Source organism: Plectropomus leopardus, chromosome 15 (assembly GCF_026936395.1).
Source record: "Plectropomus leopardus strain MGB_pleo_1.0 chromosome 15, ASM2693639v1, whole genome shotgun sequence".
In the NCBI taxonomy this organism is placed as follows: domain Eukaryota; kingdom Metazoa; phylum Chordata; class Actinopteri; order Perciformes; family Serranidae; genus Plectropomus; species Plectropomus leopardus.
In genome coordinates this window covers 12,516,890-12,541,796 of record NC_142190.1, presented here as the reverse complement: position 1 = coordinate 12,541,796, position 24,907 = coordinate 12,516,890, and the positions used below count along the sequence as shown (strand labels likewise).

General features: G+C 38.8%; 1 protein-coding gene across 2 annotated transcripts in view; it reads left to right on the top strand.

Moving 5' to 3' along the window:
* Nucleotides 1-3,454: 3,454 nt before the first annotated feature.
* Nucleotides 3,455-24,907, top strand: part of sgcd (sarcoglycan, delta (dystrophin-associated glycoprotein)) — a 323,685-nt gene continuing 302,232 nt past the window's right edge. Inside the window, exon 1 of one of the 2 annotated variants that reach the window (XM_088089010.1) lies at nucleotides 3,455-4,303. The gene's annotated coding sequence lies outside the window, so the exon portion shown is untranslated. Of the gene's footprint in view, nucleotides 4,304-12,459; nucleotides 12,833-24,907 lie in introns of those variants that run through there. The other variant, XM_042498784.2, reaches the window with a different exon arrangement.

The following is a 24,907-nucleotide window of genomic DNA, read 5'->3' as shown; positions in this document are numbered from 1 at the left end:
TATATATATGCAAATGTGAAAACATTTGCATATATACACTCAGAAATTACCCCTTCTTGAAAAGAAAACTGAGATGCTTGGGGAATGAAAAATATTGTGTAATGTGAATGTCACTTGGTAGAGTCTGTGTTTCAAGTCTCTTAAGATTTTAAACTTCTTATAGTGACAAATTTCAGTCAGTAACGAAGAATATGTTCAGTAAGACAAGAGCCATTCCAAACCCATTTGGCTTTGTACTCATGAATTATGATCCACTGCCTGATTTTGAGCCATTAGATTATTTCATTAAGTCAGTGAAACATAAAATTCCAATTAGGATGAAGTTTGTGTATCACTGCCAAATGTAAAACTGTGGTGATTAGCTTACTAATTTACACTTTCATTGGCATTAGCTTTGCACTGATGTGGCCAGAGCTGCTGCAGTTTCCCCTCCGCCAAGTCAAGACTTTGATCTAATTCCAAACTTAATAACTAAACAATAGGGAAGCATCGGGTCAGTTGTAACAAAGATATGAAAGTAAGAGAACACACAAAAAACAGATTTCAGTAGTTTTTTTTTCTTAAAAAAAACAAACAATTTACACTAATTCTAAATGTTAATGTAAATGACCCTGCATGTGAGGTAAGCTGTAACATTGCATCATTAGACTTCTTGACACCTGCATTATTGGTATTAGTGTCTATATTTATCTAAATTTATACATACACATTTTTTTTGACTAACCTGGAGGTTTGTGTCCAAATGTCTCACTGCTTGTGTTTCTTGCCCCATCTGTTTTTTTTTTTTTTTGGGGGGGGGGGGTTTTTGTTGCCTGGTTCCCAGATTTTAACTGAAACATTTCTTAGAATGAATAAAGTGTAAAGAGGGTAACATTTGGGGAAAAAAAGACTCTAATTGGAGTGTTTGACTGCAATGACTTGGGTTTGACAAAAACACTATTTAGCATAAATGAAAATACCAGTATTTTACCAATATAAAGAAAGCCCTCAATTAAAACTCAGCCATCTATGGAGTAAATAAATGAATTATTTTTTAAATTGATTCTCTATGATCACAGAGGGGAAGGTGTGTCTCTTGATCAGCTGTATACTCTTTGACTATGTGGTGGTGGCAGCGGGGTTGGTGGCAGTTGGCAGGCAATACAAAAATGCAGAAGTACAGCCTGTAGTTTAAGTAACAGTCCCAAGAACCACCAGGGGAGGGAGAGATATCCAGGTGCTGGTTAGTTGGAGTAAAGTTTAGCACAGTTCATCTACACAAACTACATATCTGGTTGAAAATCTGCGAAATATCCCTTTAAATGTGAACCCAGGATGTCACATTTAGCCCTGTTCTCTCCCGCTTTCAGGTTGTTGTAGCAACAACTCAAAGGAAAATATTAGTGTCTCACATTTTGGGACAAACCAGTTTATTGTTTACCAGCACAGATCCCCCTTTACAACCAAAGACTGTTTCCTGACAAGCAACAACTCTTAAGTGGCAGATTCATAATAGATAATCAACGACCAGCCGAGACTCCCGATGTTAATAATAAAAGATGTGCAAGAAAGCATGTCTTTATAATTGCGTGTGCTGCATCAACATGCTGTTTGCAGCACCAAAAGAAAAGAAAATGGATCAAGGTTGAAATTTTTGAGCCCAGAGCACTTTAATAAACTTGATTCCTTTACTCTCTATTACTTTAAAACAGCAGACAATATTATTTTCATAACAAGTATTGATTAATTCTGTGCCATAGCTCTCTCAGCAAATTAAGCAGTGTGTGAGTCATGGAAATTTTTGCACTTAAAGCATCTGGGTATCTGTTTGTGCACAGTTATGTACATGCATGTGTGTTTATGTAGATGTCCATTTTATGATGACAAATTAGCACAACAAATACTATATTTACATGTATGAGAATTGGGGTCAAGAAAATTGCAGCACAGAAATGCCAGAAGTACAGTATGTTTAAAGTTATTACATTTTTGACATTAAAAAAAATGTTGCATGGAAAAAAATCAACATTGGGCTTATAATCATGAAAGCCTATTTGTAAGGGTCTTAACGGAATAATGAAACTAATATTTAACTTTATTTTGTATTGCATAAGTAAGTTAACAATTAAGAAGGCAAGCCAAGACAATTTTATTTATACAGCAGGATTTAATACAAGTAAATTGAATGTCTTTGACATTAAAACACTTACACAGCAACAAATAACTTCCATGAAATAAAATAAAAATTCATTAACAAAGTGCTTTACAGACATGAGCAAGCAATCAAATGGAATCGTGAAAAAAATAACATATTGGAAGCTTAATTTATTGATTCTTTTTTTCATTCATTTCTGTGTAGACCATCACAATCTTTCACACTAAATATTAGCTGGCATCTGTACAATGTACCGTGCATGATCAAAGCCTAATAGAAAAAAAGAAAGTCTCTAAAGTAAAATTACAAAGTGCTTTACAGACACAGAGATCACAAGTAATAAGGCAATAAAACAACATAGAATATCAATAAAAACTATTTAAAGAACACGTTTTGAAAATAATAGAAACAGAATAAACTTAGGGCATATGAACGCTAGTTTATAAAATATGTTTATGTACTGTAAGTGTGTGTGTGTGTGTGTGTGTGTGTGTGTGTGTGTGTGTGTGTGTGTGTGTGTGAGCACATACTGTACGTGCCTGTAGTATGTTTGAGTGTGTGCCAGGGCCGTTAAGTGTCCATGTGTTTTCTTTTGGTGCATGAGCGCGTGCGTCTTTAAATATTCTAATCGATGTTTACGACCCCTGGCAAGAAGAGGGCTGTCAGTGTGCCAGCATCACTGCAGCTGGGGACTCTGCCGGCCCCCACCCCGACCCACCCCACCCCAACACACACACACACGCATGCACACACACACACACACACACCACCACCACCACCACCTTTCCTCTCTCTCTCCACTAATTCTCTCTTTCCCTCAGCTGCTGTCACTCCTCTCGCACGTTTCTTTAACCTCTAAACATCCTGATCATATCCTCCATCCTTCACCTTTCTTACTCCTCTTTCATCCCTTTCTTTGTCTCCCTATCCCCTTCTGTCTCTCTCGCTCTCTCTTTTTCTCATAGGTGTCTCTCAGTCTCTCTCTCTCTCTCCCTCTCTCTCCCTCTCTCTTTCTCTCTCTCTCTCTCTCTCTCTCTCTCTCTCTCTCTCTCTCTCTCTCTCTCTCTCTTTTGGGTTTCAAATCATGATCCCCCCTCCGCTGCTGCAAGGAAAACTCCACCTACTCAGTGCTGTTAATGTAGTCACTGACAGTGTGAGCTGCTCTCTCTCTCTCTCTCTCCCTCTCTCTCTCTCTCTCTCGCTCTCGCTCTCTCTCTCTATCTATCTCTCTTTCTCCTTTTTTCTGTGTCTCTCACTCGCTCTCCTGGGCATCTCTCCCCAACCTTCCTCCTCCTCTTTGAGCATCCTCCTCTCACATCGCTCTCCGGCTCCACTTGCACTCGCAGCATCCTGCCCGTACACTGCTCTCCTCTCTCCGCCTATCTATCCTCTATTGCACACACACACATTTACACATACATGCACACACATGCATGCATGCGTACACTCTCCCTTCTCTCATTGTCTCCCCTCTCTCTCTCAGTCACACTTGGTCCTGTGCAGACTTGAGGAGCCCCAGATAGGAGATGCTGCTGGTGGTGATTCTGTTGGAGCTTTAGTAGTGATTTTTCTTTTTCCTCTTTAAAAACAAACAAAAAAAAAACTAAGACTCAGAACAATGTTGATGCAACAGCACCTCTTCCCTCTCCGCTGTGTTGATCTGCCTGCCTCCTGCCTGGAATCAGCCCATTTTGGGGGAATTTAAACAACAGAGAGTGTGCTGCGCCGGCTGTGCGCTCTGCGGTTCTGGTGCGCTGGATCTTCTTCTTCTTCTCTTTATCTCTCCACTAAAGGATGCTCAGTTCTTCCCCCAATCAGGAATATTACTACTGCAACTACCAATACTCTCACTGCTGCTATTCACTTCTCTGCCCCAGCCAGATTGCAGTCTGAGGTGCCCCGGTCCCCTAAAGGGAAGAAGCATGTCAGAGGCACCCGTGTTGCACATGGAAATGAGCCGTCTGCTGCTGGTTCTGCTGGACTCAAGCCTCTAAACCAGACTTGAGATTATCCGTAAATCAGGCTCTGAAGAAACTGGGGATCCTGAGAGTTCCTTTCTGACGAGCCAAAGATTCTTGTATCACTGTATATCGAGGAGCACCAGCTGCTTAACCAGCTCTATGGTTTTCTGACTTGTCCAAGGCTGCGATTTTGGCATCTGACTGAGAGGTAAGGCTGCTTTCACTTTGACTTTGCTGTGTTGCTTCTTTGTGGCATTTTCACTCTGCTCTGCTCTCCCCGAGCCACACATCGATTCTGTACTTTGGAGAGGAACGGCTCCGTCTCAGTGATGTGGCAGATTTTGCTTTGCTGGATTACTCTCTTGGTCTGCTGGAAGCTCATTTTAAAGAAACTGTGTCCACTAGTGAGCTGCTACCGCATCCCTGAGCTTTGTCTGATTAGTCATGACTTGCACTGCTCTGTCCTGTTTACTATGCATCAGCCAGTGTCTGTAGCAATGTCCCTCACTGTGTCTCTCTGCTCAGCAGCCGGTTAGAAATGAATGGCACTGCAGCTGAGAAGCCAGAGGTGTTTAGTGTTAAGTGGATTGCTAGAACCACGGAGCATCCAGCATCTGTTTTCACTGAGTTCATCGTGATCAGTCTGTTGGCATAGTTGCACAGGAATCTGCTCTCAGAGATGAACTGCAGCTATTTTAAGTTCATTATATCCATCTTTTGAGAGGAGGGCTCATTATCTTCAGTTTATGATTCATGTTTTTCTCATTCTGTATAAGCCTGAAGGTTTCATTTTCTCATGCCAGATATCAGAAAGATTTATTCTGTTATTTGTTGCATTAACTGATAAAAAGTCATGACAAAAAGAATAATTATTGAAAAAATGGCATTGTATCTGGACCAGCCTCCTGCATGTGGAGTTTGTGCAATGGATTAAGTTAGTCTGCTATATCGTACATCATCCGTGGGTTATTCCCTATAAGCATGGTGTCTTTTCATGGAGATCCAGATGTGGGGTAATTGTATTCAGTGTCGGGGTCTGTGCCAAAGTGCGACGTCCTCTGAATCAAGCAGTACAAATGACTGTGAAAGGATATCACATCCTGTGTCTGAACTAATATTTGTCACCAAGATGTTCACCCACAGATGGTGTTACTGGATCATGTCTGTGAATGGAAATTCAAACTTAAGGATGATTGCATTTCAAGGTCTACTGCAGTTTCTGGATTGCCACTCTTCAGTATTTGTTGAATAAATTAGTTACATGAAAGTCAGTGGATGTGGAGGTTAGATGGAGTAATTTTTGATTAAAAAAAAATAGAAAGACGTCTGCTTTGAGCAACTGCTCTAAAATTATTCACGGTTGCATTTATAGTCTTTTTATTCAGCTTTAGTACCGCAGAGAATGGGCATATTGAGCACATAGAGCCACAGGACTGTTGGGAAGATCTATATCAATAACATATTCAAAAAAACTCATGATATATTGTGGTGTAAATGCATATGTCTGTGAGGAATAATGGGATTATATTACTGATCAAAGTTAAGATCTACACTGTAAAAAGCATTAAAATTAAGTAGTTGTATATAATATCATTAATACACTAAGGACATTTTGAGACTGAGATGATATAATTTCACTTGCTGCCAAAGCAGTTTGTTGTTTCTCAGCATTTTGGGAGCGTCTGTAGCTTGAAGCGATGCAGAGTAAAGCAGATCACTGCTATAGTATCAACAGACTGACTCATGAGAATTTTTTGCAGTGTACTTGTTGTGTCTGTCAAGGAAACTTGATAAAAATCGACTCATGCTCCTTAAACTACAGTCAGCAGTTTCTTGAAAATAGTGTATAGTAAACATTGCACATTAAAAAACAAATTAGGGCATTTGACACTTAATTGCCTCGGCTGATTATTTATAGTGCAAGGGTCATCCTTGCTTCTCAATACATATGACAAGAGAAGAAAAGCTTCAAAATCCAATCACTTTTTTTTTTTAGGGTGGAGGTACAGTGTTTCTAAAGATGCATAGGCAGCAATATGGAGCTTCTCTGTTTGTTGACAGAAGATGGATTGAAGGAAAAACTTGAATAAGTGAGTGGAGAAACATAAATGCCCTCTGCCACCAATATCAAAACACCAAATAAGGGAATGTTTTTCAAAAGAATAGTGTTCGTTCCTTTGGTACCGTTTTAGAAACTTGGAGAATCAATGCAAAAGAACTTGTGAAAACTGTGTAAAAACACTTAACTTTCTATTGCACCAGAATGCAGCTGTAAAGAAGGATACTACAAAGTGATGGGCAGTTTATGTAAGTAATGCAAAAGAAAACGAATAGAGCCTCAATCCTGAAGGGCATTTAGAGATGCAAGACACCAAATGAATCTTAAGGTACATACAATATGTCCAGAGCAAATGCTGCCACTAAGGTGATCCGTATTAGATCCATCCCAGATAGCTTTTTACATCAACCTTATTTATACTGTAATTGTAAAATTTGTTGGTTAGCTTGAGGTTGTTTTGTGTTGAATTCTTGGCAGATGCTACAATCTTCTCCCTTGAAGCTATTGTGAATGTGATTAATTAAAATACTTGTAAGACATTCACCATGAGGTGTTTATGCTCTTCTTTTTTCACTCTGACAATTCTGTGCTTTCAAGTGTGAAAATCATCGAATCAATTACAGCAAGTTTTCCCCTCCCACTTGCAGTATATCCAGCCTTCAATGTCATTGAAAGTCTTGTATCCATTAACCCTTTGAAACCTGGATCACTTCTCTTGTGGTGCATTCAGACACATTTCAAAAGCTTTTAAATTACTTTTACTCTTCAGAATATTGAAGAATAAATAAATGCACAATGTATCTAACAACATGGAGGACTATAGTTGCATTATCATTATTGTTAAATTAATACATGGATGAATAAATAAATGTTTCTCATGCATGTTTGCAAAACAAAATTTTCCAAAAATAATTGACAATTCTGATTATCAAACTATCTTTTAGTAACTCGTCAAGCAACAAAACTAAGAGTCAGTGGCAATGCTAAGAGTTCTGTGAGGCTGTACTTTGTGTAGCATTTGTTTAAACTAAATGTTAACATCAGTGTGCTAGCACACTTGGAAGGAAAATATCAACATGCTGATGTTATCAGGGTGGCTGCCTTGGCTTGGCATGTTAGCATGCAGAATAGAAATGAATCTATTGAGGATGTCAAAAGTTCTGTATGTACTAGGTCATGGCACTTTCAACTTTCGAATTATGATATGCATGGACTTAGATGATTGATACAATCACACTGAAAGAAATAACCATACTGAAACCCAGTTTGAGCTTGAAGCTGTCCTGTATGTAACAAAATGAGTTTGGGTGGTGGAACTGTTTTGTATCTTCTGTGAGGAGCGAGAAAGAAAGAGCAAGTGGCAAAACACATATGGGAGTTATAGTAAGACAGAAGTATAAGCAGAAATAAAGAGGAGGACAGGAAGATGAGAGATGACGAGGCAGGAAAAGAAAGAACAAGGGAGGATGACGGGTGGCAGAGATGAGAACAGTGGGAGACTGTAGGTGTTGATCGAGTATTGCTGAGAACAAAGTCCCCGTCAGAAACCATCGCCATAATGATGGACACTTGGACAAGACAGCCGATGAAGAAAAAGAGTAATGAATTTTTAGTAAAGGTGCTGTGATGAATACTGCAGCAGGGAGCAGAAGAAGCTCCAAGGTGTTTCTCTCCATGACTCTCGCTCTACTTCAGCAAGCACTCATGAATTACTTAGGCTAAAAACTAGCCCATACACACTTCAATTATACACACACACACACACACAATGCCTAACTACATTAGATCGCAGAGGGCGTCACCTAAAAGTCAGGAAAGTTGATTTGGAGCCAGAGGACGAGTTGCTGTGTCCTTCAGCATGTCAGCACCTTAAACAAATCAATGCATTTTAGTGTCTGATGATGGCCTTCACTGTCCTTGCTTCGTGTTGGGATACACACTTTAATATGTGCACATGTTTATGCGTAACATAGATTTTTTTTTTGTCGTAAGTATGTGTTTGTGTAAAGCAGGTATCCTTTGAAACATGTTTGGATCTAAAAATAAGTACTTAAAAAAGCAAACAAAAAAAACAACATTAAACTGTCTTAAAGCAGAAAAGAAGAGGGTAGCAAAATACATTTTGCGTCACTGATATCTTACTGAACTATTTATCCTGTGTGATAATGGGTGATATGTGAGATTAGGAATAGGACATCAAGTCGAGGGAGAACCAGAAAAGAAGTTATTTTGGAAGGACTTTCTCTGCTGTATTGCTTTGTATTTTAAAACAAATCTTGTTCATTTTTTCCTGCCTCATGTGAGTACTTCAATTTCACAAAAAGCAACCGGAACATGAGTCAAAACTGAGACAAATTGCAGACTAAGTGGCCTAGGAACTTTGATATGTTTAAACGGCCACTATAGTTACTTTTTTCTAGAACTGTTGTCACCGCTGACATTTCGACATCACTTCTAAACAATCTGGAGTTGTGCTGTTTCACCTTGAATACCTGAAAAACCCTTTCTTTTCCATGCATACCGCCACTGAAAACAGTGAACGTATTGATTACAGACCACATTTAACAACAAAACAAACTATATCTAAAAAAAACTGTTTGCAAACTCTCACACAAAGACATTTTCTCTAAATGACCTTAGCACTGGATTCTGACTTTGAAGAGAGCATAGATAACAAATTGACCTTGTTAAATTAACACGCAAAACGCAGAGTTCACTTATTTTTGTTTTTTTAATATAGTAAGATGTCAATCAGTTAAGAGTCAACCTGTGTATCCTGGAACTTTGAATTCCTTTGGTTCATGTGGTTTATCTTGCGACAGCTGGCAACTTTAGTTCTTTTGAGAGCACAGACAAGTTTCAGTGAGTTAAAAAGTAGGTTTTAGCAAAATTGCTTGTGTTTCTGAAGTGCATGGCATTCAATAGGATAAATGGCACTGTAAATGACTAAGAGTTGTTAAAACTGTTTTAATATAGTTTTGCTGTTATTAAATGTGGTCCCAGTAGAGCGCTCCAGGGATGACATTCTTTTGTAGGTCAACCCAGAAGTTAACCTTGCCCCGGGTTATTCATCAAAAAGCCAATGGGATTTTGCCATTTGATTTTAGATTATGGCAGAAAAAGGGTCTGTGGTAAACATATGTTTATGATGCTTACACATTTTGTTCAGCAGGATAATCGCTCTCTCTTGCAAAAGAGATCATTGATCTTAATGGGACATACCTGGCTAAATAAAGGTTATTATTATTATTATTATTATTAATCGCCACATATGAACACCACTGTTATGATTTTGCTAAAACGCAATTGTGAGAAGTAAAAATCTATTGCTAGGCTATAACAAACTACACTATAGCCGTGTTGCCACCACTACAAGGCTGTAAGCCGTGTTTGGCCCGGTTTGGCATAGTGACGTTCTGTAGCCTAATGTAGCCATTTGTTTGCAACTGTCTTTTTAAATTCATATTAAAGCTTCAAATTGCATGAGTGGGGTAATTACTGGCATATTTTATGTGAGAGAACAAAACATGAAAGTCTCTTAAGCTAGTGTTAACCAAAGAGCTTATTTAAGGCTTCTAACCAAAAACCCATTTGACTTTGAAAAAAAGGGAGCTGGAGGTGCTAAAATGCCCATGGATTTTGGGGTTTCAGGACTCATTACTGGGGTTCTCTATCACTCAGTCAATCAAGATGTTCACTGTTTTTTGTGGAAGCATGCAAGGAAAAGAGTTTTTTTTTTCACAAACTCAAGGTAATGCAGCATGACTAAGTGATTGAGGGTAAAATATTCATTTAATGTTATCAGTTACACATGTTCCACTTATGTCAAGTATCTGCCATGACAAGAGTCTGTTTTGTTTTTTCTTACTTCTTCTCTCTCCAAGTTGAATAAAAACAACTCTTGTCCTCGAGTTACTTTCCATTCTTGTTGCTTCATTTCTTTCCTGCCATCTAACTTCCATTCTTTTCTTTCTTACATCTTACCTCCTTCCTGTCCTACTTATTGTTTTCCTTCATTCCAACTTTCTTTGTCTTACTTTGCTTGTGGCATTCTTTCCTTTCTTGCCTTATTAATTTCTGTATTTTCTTCCCTCCCACTGTCATTCTGTTTTTTTTCCATAGTTCTTCAGTTCTTCTTCCCTGTCTCCCTGCCTTTTCTTCTTTACATCTGTCATGTTGCTTTTATTTATTTCCCTCTGCCTATCCTTCATCCATTTGCTTCCTTCACAGTGCCTGGGTATTTCATATGTATGTATGTATGTTTATCTGCCTGATTGTGTCTTGTCTCCGTGTCCACTTTCCTGTCCAATTAGTCACACACAGAACATTGCATCTCCTCAAAAACAACAGTACAAAGACAATAACAGCTTCTCTGAATTCACTGTGAATATTTCTTCTCATTCTTTGTCAGCAGCGTACTGCTCAGTAAATCTGTGTATCTGTATGTGTGTGTTTTTACTGCAAGTGGGACTGTGTACGTGTGTGCATGCATGTGAGTTTGTATGAATGTTTGTGAGGCGGGATTCTCTCTGGGGGGCAGGGAAAATTGGAGGCTTACTTTCTTTCCACTAATTACCCAGCAACAGTCCCCACTAATTGTCAGGGCCTCGCATGCATTTGATGTCTTTAAATATCCAGCAGCATGAAGCCATGTAAACGAAGCACGGAAATGGCGAGAGGGAGGAAAGGGCAGAACAAAGCAGGTCATTGGATCTGCTTTGAAGTCGTGTTCAACCCGTAACCTGCAGAATAACTGCTGCTGAATGTGTATCCATCTCCTGAGAGGATCTGTGTGTTTGTTAGAAGGGAGGAGGCACTCATGTTCTGCATTGCATTAAACATCAACATAAAATGTACTGTGTTCAATGTGTTGACACTGATGCTGAATAAAAATACTGTTGCATTGAAATGAAAAGTGAGACGACTGTTGTCCATGGCCCCCTGAAGTATTCATTTCAAGATGGCACCTATAATGTAAAGAATGAACATAACAATGTGAACACTTGCATAGTTTAATGCAATCCAATGCAATGGTCCTGCAACCAATACTGCAGCCTGGTCTCACAGGGTATCAGAATATGCAGGCTAGGTCACTGGTCAGTGTCTGTAGGAGACACACAACGATACAATTGAGTTCAGTGAGGTTTAAGTCTGAAATTTGGAGCCACTGGCATTCATGTATGTAATGTAAATGCCTGATTCACTGTGGAATGTTAAATATATATATGTATATATGTAATTTTATTTTTCAATGTCCCTTCTTTGTTTCATTTTGTCGATATTATCTTGTTTTATTGTTTATGGACCTCTCTATGAGCTGAGTCCTTAGTAACATTTTGAATTGAATAGAATTGATCTGATATAACTATATTGTATTGTGTCTGGTAATTTATGAACATTTGATCATTATTATAACAACTTATCATTATAAGAGACAAGAAATTTTATCATCATGGCCATACTGACAAAGTCATTTAAACTTGTATAGTATAACAACAGTATAAAGTTCCAGTATGCAGATACATATTGATTGCGTTGCAGCTCCAACTAGTCAGTCAGCAGAAGAGACAGAAATGACAATACAATTCAGCACACAAAAGTAACCTACTGTTCACAAAAATCACAGCTTGGGTGTATTTAAAAATAAATAAATAAATGAATAAAAATATATATATATATGTGTATATATATATGTATATACATATATAAACTGCAAGTAGATCCGACTTACAGCAGTGGCACTTTAAGTGCAACAAACGATGATAATAGCATATCTTTTCATTTCCAGATCAATTATCAGCAACACAAACATGAGGGTAAAATAGCTTTCAGTGAACTCGGGGGAACAAATTTACCTCTACACACAGCAAAAATTATTATCTAGGCCTAATGCATTATTACCAAGAATAAAACCTTTGCAGTGGCAATGGAAGCAGGATAAATAGACGGGCTTCAATGGTGGCTGCTGCTATTTACAATTTACAGACTAAACGCAGATTGCAATGCATGGTTTTTATTTTTGTTCTTGTTTCTGATGGGAAATAGTTGAGAGAAGTGTATGTGCAGAGCACTAGAGTAAAAAGTAAAAAGCCTCCTGGGGCTCAGCACGAAAATTGAAAAAAGGAGATGATGTTTATTTCATTATTATTTTATACAGATTACGGTAACAATATGTTATTTATTTATTTTATTTTATTTGTTTTATTTTTTGATGGCGGAAGCTTGCATAGGGTACCACATGTGATAGGTCCGGCAGTGTGTAGGGCTATAGCATGGATGTATTATAAGGAAGTCTCAGCCCTGCCTGACTTCCTTATTATACATCCGTGAGGCAGCCACAGACCGCCGAGAGCGGAAAATCACCTGTCATGCTGGGCTGATCTAATACTCTTAATATTGAGGGGGGATTCGATCGGCTGAGTCGTTATTTTCGTGAGGAGTTTTCATCTTTGTGGAGTTTATGTGGAGGACGTAATTTGCGAAAAAGAAAGAAGACTGAAGAAGACAAAGAACTCGGTGTTGCAGAATAATTACGAGCTATAAAAAGTGCAAAATGTTGGTGCAACATGCAGCTAAATGCGCTAAAGCGACGGTTGGTGGAAAGTCAATGTTGCTGTGGAGACTTAATCAGGACCCTAAAAACTGGCGGACTTCTTCACGGCTCTCCGCTGATATCAGGTAGGCCAGTCTCTATTAGTTCTGGGATTTTGAGAATGTATAGGCCTGTATTTTGTCTGTCTCCAAATATTTGCTGTTAATGACAAGCAGCTTGTTTGTATCTCTTCTCTCTTTCTCTCACACACACGCACACCTTTTATTTTATGGGACTGCATTGTGGTTTCTGATTAGCCTATATATTGAAAAGCATTGACTGTCTCAGTGTCTCAGTGTCTTGTGTGTGCATCTGTAACTCATTTTATTGACTGCCTGTATTGTTGTGGTACAAAAGTTGTAGTGTGACTTGGTGTCCCAGCTCATCTAGGCTGGCCTGGTCTTGTTTTGATTTAGTGCAATGGTGATATCACTGATATGTTATACAAACTGAGGAGACAGATACCAGCAAAACATCCCAAAGTGTCAAAGTGAAGTCATCAGCGTCATTAGTTTCTGTTTATACCAAAAAAAATGTATTAGTGTTCAAGTTATAGAGGTGTAAATCACAAGTTTAATCGCGAACAGTACTAAATTGAGTTTTTGGACGACGCAGTATTTGTTATTATTATTAGGTCTGCCACTTGCAAGTTTGATTTGTTTGAATTCAGGGGCCTGTGATTGATATTGGATGATATCAGTAAATATGCTCATTGTCTTTTTCTCGGTTTTTGCCATTGTTTGCCTGGAAAAGAGGAAGTGGGGAAAGGAGGAGGTGTTTTTGGACAGAAATGGTGACACAGACATTCCATGGAAATGATACATATTGATGTTTTCGCATTGCATCAATGATATTGGATCATTACTAACTGAATTTATATTGCCTATCGATCCAGGTGGATGTAGTGCAACACCAAAAATTACTGCCCAAGTTTTTTCTCGGCATGCCCCCTGTGGGACTCTCTCCATCTCAAGGTCCTGGGCTGATTTTCAGTCCTGGTACATCCCTGTTTGTAGGAAACGAGACTTTTATGTGGTCTGCAGCAGCATTAGAAATTGAATGCTTGAAGCTAAACATTGAAAAGCAAACAGTGAAATCCAGTTTTGACATTTATTTTTAGTGGGGAAAAAATAAACATATGGATGGCAAGTAAAATGCGACTGATTTTCTGTTGGCTGCTGACAGGTGGGGCCTGATTGTATCTACCTTGAGGCTTTTATGTGTACATGACCTCAAATCTGTTTCTTAATAAAATGGCGGTCTGAGGATCTCAGAGAGGGACAGGCGGAGAAAGAAAACCGAGTCTCCCATCTCTTGTCTTCTCCATAAATAGCTTTATCTCCCCCTGCCACTGAGTGATGCTGACAGCCTGCATTAGCAACCTGGAACTGATTTCACTTAGGAGTTTGAGTCCTTTAAATTGATTTGTCTTGTAAGGAAGAACAAAAGCCAACACAAAGGTCCATCTGAAGGTTAGAAAACTCAGCGTGGAGGAGGCGTGAGGGGACAGATGGACAGAGAGCCGTGCAGAGAGACAAACGGGCATGTGCTCAAGGGAGCTGATGGGCTTTTGATCACATAAGTAGAGCAAATAGATTCAATAATGAGAGGTGGGGGCCAAGGGGAATCTGAAATGCCTGTTCACTTGACATAGATTCCTCAGGGTCCACCCGGTTAACACGTGATTTGATATCCTATGAAGGGAGACTTCCTGCTTTTTAATAATTGTCACTGGTTCTGGCAACAGCTGACAACTGTATCTGAGTATGTGTTGATTTGGTGATTTGCTGGTCAAAACGCATTTAGACATCGAGGAAGAAACTGTGAATTATAGCTGAAAGTGAAACCTTCTAAACATCTATGTTACATATCATTATTGTTTCAACAGAATTCTAATGACTGCTTTCAGAGATATAATTAGGATCTGCTTCAAATTTAAAAAAAAAATAGTCATTGAAATTTTGTTGAATTGGTTATGTGAAACCTATTCTCAAGAAAAAAGAAAAAAAAAACCCGACAAAAAATTTAAAACCAGCTATATGACTTTTGACTTTTAATTCAGTAAATAAATATTACTAAAAAGACTCAGATACCTAAAAGTAAAAACACCTCTGAAGTTGACTGTGGCTGTCTCAAGAGGCAAGAGTTTAATAGGGGCGACTGCGGCGCAGGAGACAGAGTGGGATGTCCACTAAATGGGAGGTTGGCAGTATGATCCCCAGCTCCTCCAGTCTACATGTCAAAGTAGCCTTGGGCAAGATACTGAACCCAAAAATGCTGCGGATGGTGGTTACATCAGTGTGTGATTGTGTATGAATGTTTGGAACCTTGTACAGTAGTTTTGGCTTCCAGAGTATGAATATGTGAATGTCTGAATGAGTGAATGTGACTCATAGTGTGAAAGAGCTTTGAGTAGTCCAGATGACAAGAAAACACTGTTATTCTGAAAATTCTGCCTGTTGGTGAGATGTAACGTCACAAAATGCAATTTTACCTAGCAGGAAGTGTGTGAATCTTCAACACCTGACTGTCTCTAATAGTAGATCAGCCTTTTAATTAACTTCACCAAGACAAGACAATGACCATCTTTCATCCTCCCACGTAAGAATTACGATAAGAGGTCTTGTTCTCAGCTGTGTAGACGCAGTGGTGAGTGCAGTGAGTCGTGTGTAGGTGGGATGATGGGAAACATGCATGTGCAGAAGTCAACCTTTACATAGCCTAGGTTAATATTAAACATAATTATATAATACATGCTAATGGAGAAAATATGGCTCTGCATTTTTTGTGAGTAGAGCCATCTGTATTTGTGTCTTTTGATGATGCTTTGCATCTACACACCTGCACCTGTATTGATAATTTATAAACCAAACTCTGCCGAGACATTCAGCAGCTGCTGATGTTGCTTTCCTGAGGTAAAGTCAGCTTCATCAACATTTTAACATGCTACCAGCATGAAAATGTGTTTCTTTGTTTTCAGTTTAATGGTGTATGATGTCATTTACATACAAAAAACAAACAAACAAAAAACGTCTGGGACTCACTGTAACAGTGGTGTGGAATTGTTGAAAAAATAAGTTTTTGATGGAGTTTACAGCAACATTTTGGGTGATCAACTGATGCTTTAAACCTGAAGGGTTTACTTTTTGAGGAAATTTAAGGTCCAGTGTGTAGGATGTAGGGTGATACATTGACAGATATTTCATATAATATAATTATTAATATTGAATATTATGTAGTGTATAATCACCTGAATGTGAGTATTGCTTTGTTTTTGTTGCCTCAGAATAAACTGTTTTTATCTATGTAGGGAGCGGGCACTCGTCCACAGAGATCGGCATGTTTCTACATTAGCCCAGAACAGACAAACCAACACTGGCTCTAGAGAGGGCCATGTGGTTTTTGTGTTGGCCACCGTACTTAGCAGCCCCTCCATGACACATGGTTCTTTCAAAAACACAGATTTTATAATGCAAAACTGCTTTAGTTCGTGTTTTTACCAGTTTAAATTACAAGGTCCGTGTGTTTTGTAGGAAGAGACCTCTGTGGATAATTCAGCTCCCGGTAAAAACACCTGAACAATGAATCAAGAATTTCTAACCAGAAGTTTCAGCTAGTTGCAATCTGTAACACCTACCACTAGATGGCTCTAAATCCCCCTAAATCTTGCACAGTGGGCCTTTAATTTAAATATACTGGAGAGTAATAATAAGAGCAAAAAGAGGATTGTGTTTTTTCCAGTTTCAATTTACCTTTACTGGGATTGTCAGTACATATTAAGGCATGTTTTTGATATTACTGGAGAAAATAGCAGCACATTTAAGAGAAAATTAAAAAAAATTCAAAAGATCACAACCCAAAAAATAGGATGACAAACAAGGCAATATTGTTCACAAGGATTTTTGTGAATTTATGTAACCAAATGCAGAGCCTCAGTCTGATACTGCATTACACAAACTGTTACAGCACTGTTACGCCTGTTGGCATCTCTGTCATGTGAAATGGTGAACTGTATGTGAGTGGTTAGCTGTCCGTTGTAACATGGACCCCTTTTGGCATTGAATTACAGCAAGCTCATATGGCTCAGATGTTTGTGTAGGACTAAAGAACATGCATTGATTTGTTTGTCAAAGGGGGTGAATAATTCTGATGAGGTATTGATTGTTGTAAATCAAGACATAAGTCACCTTGGTTAAGGGCAGCGGGGCCCCTGCTGATAGATTGTATGATGTATATATGATTATTGAAGCTTGAAACAAGGCATTGAAAAATGACCACTTTGCTGACTGGCTTTTAAAACTCATCATTCACTGAGGGATTTTATTGACAAGCTCACGGGGAACACAATTGCTGAACACTAACAAAAGGGCTCGAAAGTTTGTTATTTTTCATTGTCCCAAAAGGTTTTCACACACTGACATTCTGCACTGACGGCTTTACAGCGCGACAGCGAAGTGAGCCATGTTTTCAGATAGGGGAGAGAGTATTGCGTAATCAGCATACCATGAGTAGCCGACTGAGTGAACGCCAGCGGCTCGTGAAGGATGGTTATTGTTTCAGATAGAGACAGAGTGAACGAAGGGGAGAGAACAAGAGCAGAGAGTGAAAGAGGAGTTCAAAAGGCAGAAAATAAAAGAGACAGAAACTTGAAAGCGACAATGAAATACAGCATCGGAGATATAAAGGAAGGGAGAAAACAAAGGAGAGGACAAGACAAAACTGCCGAAAATGAAAGAAAACCGAGAAGATTACAGAGGATGACAGAGTCAGAGTGAAATGGACAAAGCAAGAGAATGAAAGACAGATAATAAATGAGACTGATGGCGAAAGTGAAGAGAAAGAAGGAGAATCCAATTATATTCGGCTTCAAAAAGTGCAGTAGTCTCATCAAATGTGTCGGTCATGCAGCTTCGGTGGGACAAAACCCAGACTTACCCCATCTGCACTTTCAGCTCCTCTCAAAAGATTTTCTCAGTCAGTTTGTCACATTTAAACAGGTAATTTGGGGGGAAATAAGGTCTTGTTATTTGTATTTCATAAGTCAATACCTTAGTGATGAGGACCGAGTTTCTAAATGCAGGGTTCCCACGGTCATGAAAAACCTGGGAAATTCATAGAATTCAACATTCTCATTTTACAGGCTTGGAAAAGTCATGAAAGTGGTGTAAATCATTGAAAGTTTTGGAAAAGTCATGGAATTGTGTGTGTGTAATGAAATTAATTCTTACAGTAATCTTTCAGGAATAACCTTTGACGTAATGTAACATAATTGTGAATATATTTTCTTTAAGTTAGTAAGTAACTTAATATGCATCGACTTGGGGCTGGACGACATGTCGTTTCAGCATCTACATTGTGATGCGCAATAATTGCATCTAAAGATGTTGCATGTCAAGGCAGATTAATGCAAACAATTTATCTGCTGCAAGTGCAGCAGATACAGTGGTGCACATGCTTTTTCAAAATGGAAATTTTATTATGGAACCTTAAAAAGTCATGGAAAAGTTTTGAAATTTTGTCTATAAAATGTATAGGAACCCTGTACATGTGTAATGCAAGACAAGATCTAAAGTAACATCTCTTGGAGATCACCTGTCAGTCAAGCAATAGCTTCTCTGCCCTGCTTGTTATGCCTGCTGCTTCTGCTCATTCCCAGTCGCAGCATCGTCCGCTGTATGAGACATTCCTGGGCCAGGTGTCCTAATGTGCATGAGTACAGGGTAAGCAGTCAGTCAGCTTGAGATCTCCTCTCCCCTCACTCTCCTGAGTTGAGGCTTCTATTAGATTCAATTTTGTTTCTGCCAAGAAAACACATCCTCTTTAATCTATTATTTGTTTTGTATACTAACGCTTGATCAGACAGAGAGCATTTTAACAGCCCCGGGTGGCTTTTTGTAATAGTTTTAAATGAGAGTGAAGCATTTTGCTTGCTGCTTTTGTGTTGCAGAGTGCCTTGTGTTTTTCCGCTTTATGTGCCTTAAATTTTTTGGGGCTGTACCTTACAATGTAACTGTCAAATTGGATTTGGTTACTCAATATGAATTTTAGACAGTTCAGTTTGTTTTCCTTACATAGTTTTTAAAGTTTAACTGGCTCTGTGGGACATTGACTGTGACAACGGCATTCACTTCAGATAGTAAATGAGCTAACTGCACTGACGACGGTTTGTAAATGTTCAACAACATTTTTTGCCATCACTAGATATCAAACAAAAGCTAGAATGTATTGTATTAAGTTGCTGTCAGCTGCAAATTTACCACTTTTAAGCAGAAGTTATTTCCTCCTCTGTGCTTCTGCCTGCATGTCGAGCGCTCCTAAGAGTGGCGGGAAAAACTCAGGAGAATTCTCTCTGCAGCAAAATCTGGGGACCAAAATGTTCACAGAATCACTGCACAGCAGGCTGAGGGTCTCCAATTTATCATTTGAATCTCAGACTTTCAAGGGGCAGCCCTACATTTTCTCTGAAATGCCTTGAGTAGAAAAAAACTGCAAGTCAGAGCTGAAAAAGTGCCCAACGTCATTGCCTTTTTTTTTCTTGTTTTCCATGAGATGCTTTGAAAGCTTTCTGAAGTGGCAATGACAACAATTATTAGCATTCATGGTTTATGTGAAGCTAATGTTAGCTTACTTTCACCCTGAGCTGGCCGGCAAGCTGAAACATGTCTGAACAAATGGATGCCTCAACTAGTTTCTAACATTTTACCAACCACATTGAGGCCTGATGATTCAATTGTCAGATTGCCACAGTCCTATCCTTAAATTAGCCTTAAACTGAACATTATAACTTTACAGCTAAATAGTGGTTAAGCCAAGGACAGGTACTCCAGTGGCTGCCTTGCAACAGTTAAAAAAGAAGCAGCAAAAGCTGCATAACTGCCAAAAGCATTCTGTCTGATCGTAGCAGGTTTCAACAATTGTGTTGCATTGTGTTTTGCAACCTGCAAAACAAACTCTGTCCAATTGGAGCATTTCCTTTTTGTTGCCTCATTGGCACCTGCATGGGCTGGCAGAATAAGGCGCCAGCCATTGAAAACATCATCCCTGGATTGTGTATGACTAGACAGTTTTTTTTTTTTTTTGCATATTATTCCAAGTCTCTCTCTTCCCTCATTTGCTGTAATCGCTCTGCTTTCATCAGGCTGGCAAAAACTACTCACTAACTGATAAAAATGCAAAAAAAACCCCTCCAAAAAACCCAACATTCTATGCAATGCATTTTCAATTGCTGTCAGATTCTTTTGATCTGGCTTGCGTTTCTATAGATGCCTTATTATTTTTTTGCTTAATGCTACCACTTTAAGCTTTTTTTTTAAAATCCCAAACAAACTACTGTTGCTGCTACTGGAAGTGTCTGGCTTTCTGTTTTGTGTAGTGGAAAGGTGGACGTATTGTTTCACAGTGTAGCTTATGTTTGCTTTAAATTATTATGAAATATAGAAACAAACTGCTTGTACTTGATCTTAGTTTGTATAATCCAAAGGACACATGCTTTAAAAATAAGAATGCTATCAGGTACTTCCAGACTCATTTTTTTTGTTTGGAACTACATCTTTGTGGTACATGATTAAATTTCATGTTGTGTGAAAATATCTATGCAGTTTCTATGAGCACTTGTATGTATGTTTATGTGATTGCTCTCTCCATGATCCCAATGTGAGCAGATATGCTATCTCACAGACCATTATTTGTGTGTGAATATGAATGTGCATTAGCGATTGCGCGTTTTGCGCTCTAGCACTTTCATGTTTGGTGGCATTTACATGAAACAGGAAATCACTGCCGGCTTCCGGACAAGACCACTTCTCCCTGAGCCGCAGAGAAAATTAAATGAGTCAGAATGTAAAATTTATTCATTATTTGATTTCCATCTCTTGACACCGGCCACTGAATCCCACACTATAACCGGCTCAGCACAAGTGCCCCTGGTGTGTGGCAATAAGAGCACAATAACGCAGGCATATCATTTTAATGCAGATGTTCCCGGCAGACACCCGTTTTCAGCTTCGGTCAGAAGCGGAGTATAATGTCAGTCAGAATGGAAACTGTTGTTTATTTTTCTAATAAGCATTACAGCCACATAATAAACCGTTCTCACTGGGACATTTGTGGAGTTTGAATGAGCTTTTGCAATTGCTTTGTGGTAATGTTTCTGTATCAAGGCTGTATGTTTATTTGCACAGTTTGCTCCTGCATGTCTGTGCGTGGTTTATTGTTTACCAGAGAGCAGAGTTAGCCACTGGAATCTAGAGCTTAAATATGCTGAGGCCAGCAGTAAATGAGCTGATATTGACTGTATGAGTGATGGTCATATTTACCTGTTGAATGGATGACTGCTTTGACTAATGACTGCCTGATTTTTCATTTTCTTAAGTCCCGATTTTTGCAAGGATGGTTGGCGTAAATTAAAAGATACAGTGGTGGAGGGAGGAGGAGGAGGTGAACAGAAATGAAAAATGGGTAATTATTGAAAACATCCACAAATCCTCAGAAGGCATATTTCAAGTGTGCGTACAGGGAGTGTTTGTCATATCAGATAGTTGTGTTTCTTTGAGAATATAGTAAAAGTAACAATCCCCCTCTCACTCCCCATGCCCCGCCCCGTTTCACTTTACCAATCTCTTCAGCTTCCGCTCAGTCGTTTCTCACTCCCGCAGCACTGTTTGTTTCCCAGACAGTACAAATGAATGAGGTGTCGCTTGAATGCCATTTCAAAGTACATTTGAAGTCGTCTGTTTTGTTGGTCCTGAGCAAAGTCAAGAATATTTTCTTTTCTACTGCCAGATCGAGTTTCCTTAACTGCAAAAAAACAAAATAAAAAATGGAATCAAGAGAGTAAGACGGGTGCTGGTTTGTCAGCAGACAGATGCTGCATGAGAAAAGATCCAATTAATTTAACACCAACAGTCTGATGGGAAAAATTGTGAAAAGTGAGTGTGACTTCGCTGTGACACAGGATTGGATCAAGGCTTAGAAACTCTGTGTAATAGAAAAAGATTGAGCTCAGGAGCTACTATATCATGTTCAGAGTTAATGTTTTTGTTAATGTCCCATTTTAGCACCACAGACACTTGGGAAACTACCCAAGAGAGCAAATAAGCTGTACTGCTGTGTGCCATAATGACAATGATATTTACAGCACAATTTCCCAGAATCCTGAACTAAATGATAAATTTCAACTGAATCAATCTCACAATAATGTCCAAAATCATTTGATTTATATTTTAGGTGACTATTGTTACCCACCGCAATGTAACCTAGCTTAATTTAAAGTTAATAACAGACTTGCTAGTGGCTTATTTGTTGACTATACTCAAGCAGTCATTACAGAATAGAATCAAGAAATCTTGTGCCAAAAAGTAATACTAAACCTTTAGCCTTCTGCCCTGAGTTTAACCTCACTTTAAGATGTTGGAAGATATTTCTGTCTAGTCATGTCTTTTCCTCTGAGCAAAACAATAGAGTTTCTGTTTTGCATGAATGAGCCTGTTTCACTCTGCATTCTTCCACAGTTTTGTGCTCTATGGCCACCATCAGTTACTGGATGCATGTTCATGGCTGTTATGTGTAAGCAGTAATATAATGCACTGACCACGTTTTAAAGTGTCTAAAGTATCTGCCAAACATGAACAGTGACAATTCTTATCTTGCTTCCATCAGATCTCACTAAAATTTAATTAAGCAGAGTTAGCTCCAACAGAATATCAATACTAATACCAGTTGCAGTCTTTTCAGACAAAGTATTGGTGTCATAACAGAAGTAGTATAAGATTGTCTGCTACAGCTCTTAAATCGAGCTGAAACTATAGGAGTTTTGGAATGATTTATCCCGTATTTATTATTTTGCATTCAGGCTCCCTCTGGCACAATAATCTTAATAAGATCCCGCAGTTTGCGATGCGCAATTATTTTCAAATCTGTGTTTGAGATCAGCGAGACGAAAATCTGAGAAGTTTCTCTAATTGGCATGATGCAACCTGATCTCAAAATCTGTTATGATTTTAAAACTCCTGCTTGAACCTGGCTTTACTCAAATCCCTAAATATTAAATATTTTTTATTGTTTTAAAATAAATCACACATAAAGTCCATTGGAGGCGGCCTTTTTTAAAGTACAGGTGCTGTGATTTTTGATCATAAGTGTCATTAACCGGCTTCTCCGTAGTGTTTGTCATCTTTCTTGACATCCTGGGAGATTTTCAGTTTCACTTTTCATTTTCAGAGTCAGACATGACGTGAGTGAAGCAGGCCTCTCCCCTGGTGTCAGCAGTCGTCTGGCCACAGCTGGTCCTGGGTAATGAGTCTCTCTCATCCAGGACTTCTCTGATTTGTTTCCTAAAACATTCTTTTCACCTCATTCTCTCCGTCTCTACTGTGTTTTTCTTTATCTTTGCTTTTTTGTTTTTCTTTTCTGTCAGTCTATTCTTTCTGTATGTATCAAACACTGAGGTCACCTGCCAACATTTTGATGACTCATGACATCTGGAGTTGGCTAAAGTAGTGATTGTTAGTCACTTCCTCCGTTACCTTAAGGATAAGAGTGGTTTAATTTGAAAAAATTAGTATTTACCTAAAATACTGCTGATTTAAAAAGGATGCCCCCAAGGTGTGACAAATGCTAAAGTGTAAAACAGACACCTTTTTGTGTGATATTTTGTATTTCCTGCCAAAATAGGTGGTGTAGAAAATAGTGAGGTTTTTTATGTGTTTACTCCCTGCTGTGCAGCACATGCACACATCTGGGATTTTGTCACATATTGTGCCACAATACTACTCATTTTAGTATTCTTTCCCACTGTTTTCTATTACCTTGAAGCTATATAAACAAGGAAGGTGCTTGTATGTTATCAAACACCCTGAATAGTTTCGTATATTCCAACATAATCTATGCCAACACCACAGGAGGGCTTTGTGTAACCAACCATCTCCATTCTACCTCTCATGCAGCACAACTGATGTGACATTTGGTGCAGAAATCATATTTACAAACGTGACAGTCACACCAGTGCCACAAAATAAATTCACACATAACAGGATAAGGAAGACTGCCTGGAGCACACAACACAGGGTCCAGTAAAAATGTAAATTTCTTTCTGCCAACAATTCAAAATAGGCCTCACACTGCCTATTTGATCCATATTGGTAATGTATTTAACCCTTTAAAAATTGACATCCTGTGGACAACAAAAGGAGATTATTGTTTTCCATGATCCTGTTTAAATAGATTCAAAATGTGAACCATAAAAGCAAATATACAGTATGTGTATATATATTTGTTTTTGTGGTGGCAACTCCTACTTTTGTATGCAAGTCAGTGGAACATCTTTTTAGGAAAGGAGACATAAACTGCAGTCACACAGCATTTGCATTTTTATCTGTACTTGTATGTATAAATTGGTTTGGCTAGAAACAGAAGGTGAGTGAGAAGGCAAGAAGATCAGTACTGTTTTCGTTGCAGACCCCAAAAACATCTGCTTAGCACCTCAGAGCTAGAAGACCCTGAAATATCAGACTCTTTATCATTATTTTTTATCCTAAATATGAGTAGGTAAATGCAGAGAATGAGTGCAGGGATGCAGAAGCAGTTACTTCCACACCTCCCCAGAAAAAAGCTAATCCTATGGTGAGGAAGCTGTTCCAGCCACTGAAACTGCACAGAAGTCCCAGTTAGTTGTGATACATTATGTCAGGCACTTGTCCAATGAACTGCGCTGTATTTGCAGTAGTGTGGCAGCTTCCTGTCACATGCCATCAGACACTTTGGGATGAACATCCACTTTGTCCTAACACTGAAACAAGCAGGGTTTCTCCATCCCTGTGAATCAGCGAGCCTTTCAGTGCTGCAGCAGAAGATTGCCCACAATCCTCCATTTTTTTTCTCAAACAGTACCAGTCTGTTGGTTGGAGAGCTGCTTTTGCTCTCAGCTAAAGGGAAGAGGAGGAGGACTAAAAGTCATGTCTTGTCAAAATGAGTTCCAATTTGTCTGTGTTCTTTGACAGTCAAGCTTTTGAAAAACCCTCTTTATGCATTTATCACATACTACAGGCAATTTACCCTTAAATGTCACACATTAGAACAAAGTTAGCCAAGTCGTTATTTCTCTGTAGCTACTGGTGGTGTTTCAACAGGCAAAACGTTCTTCTAGTATGTGTGGGTGTATGTTC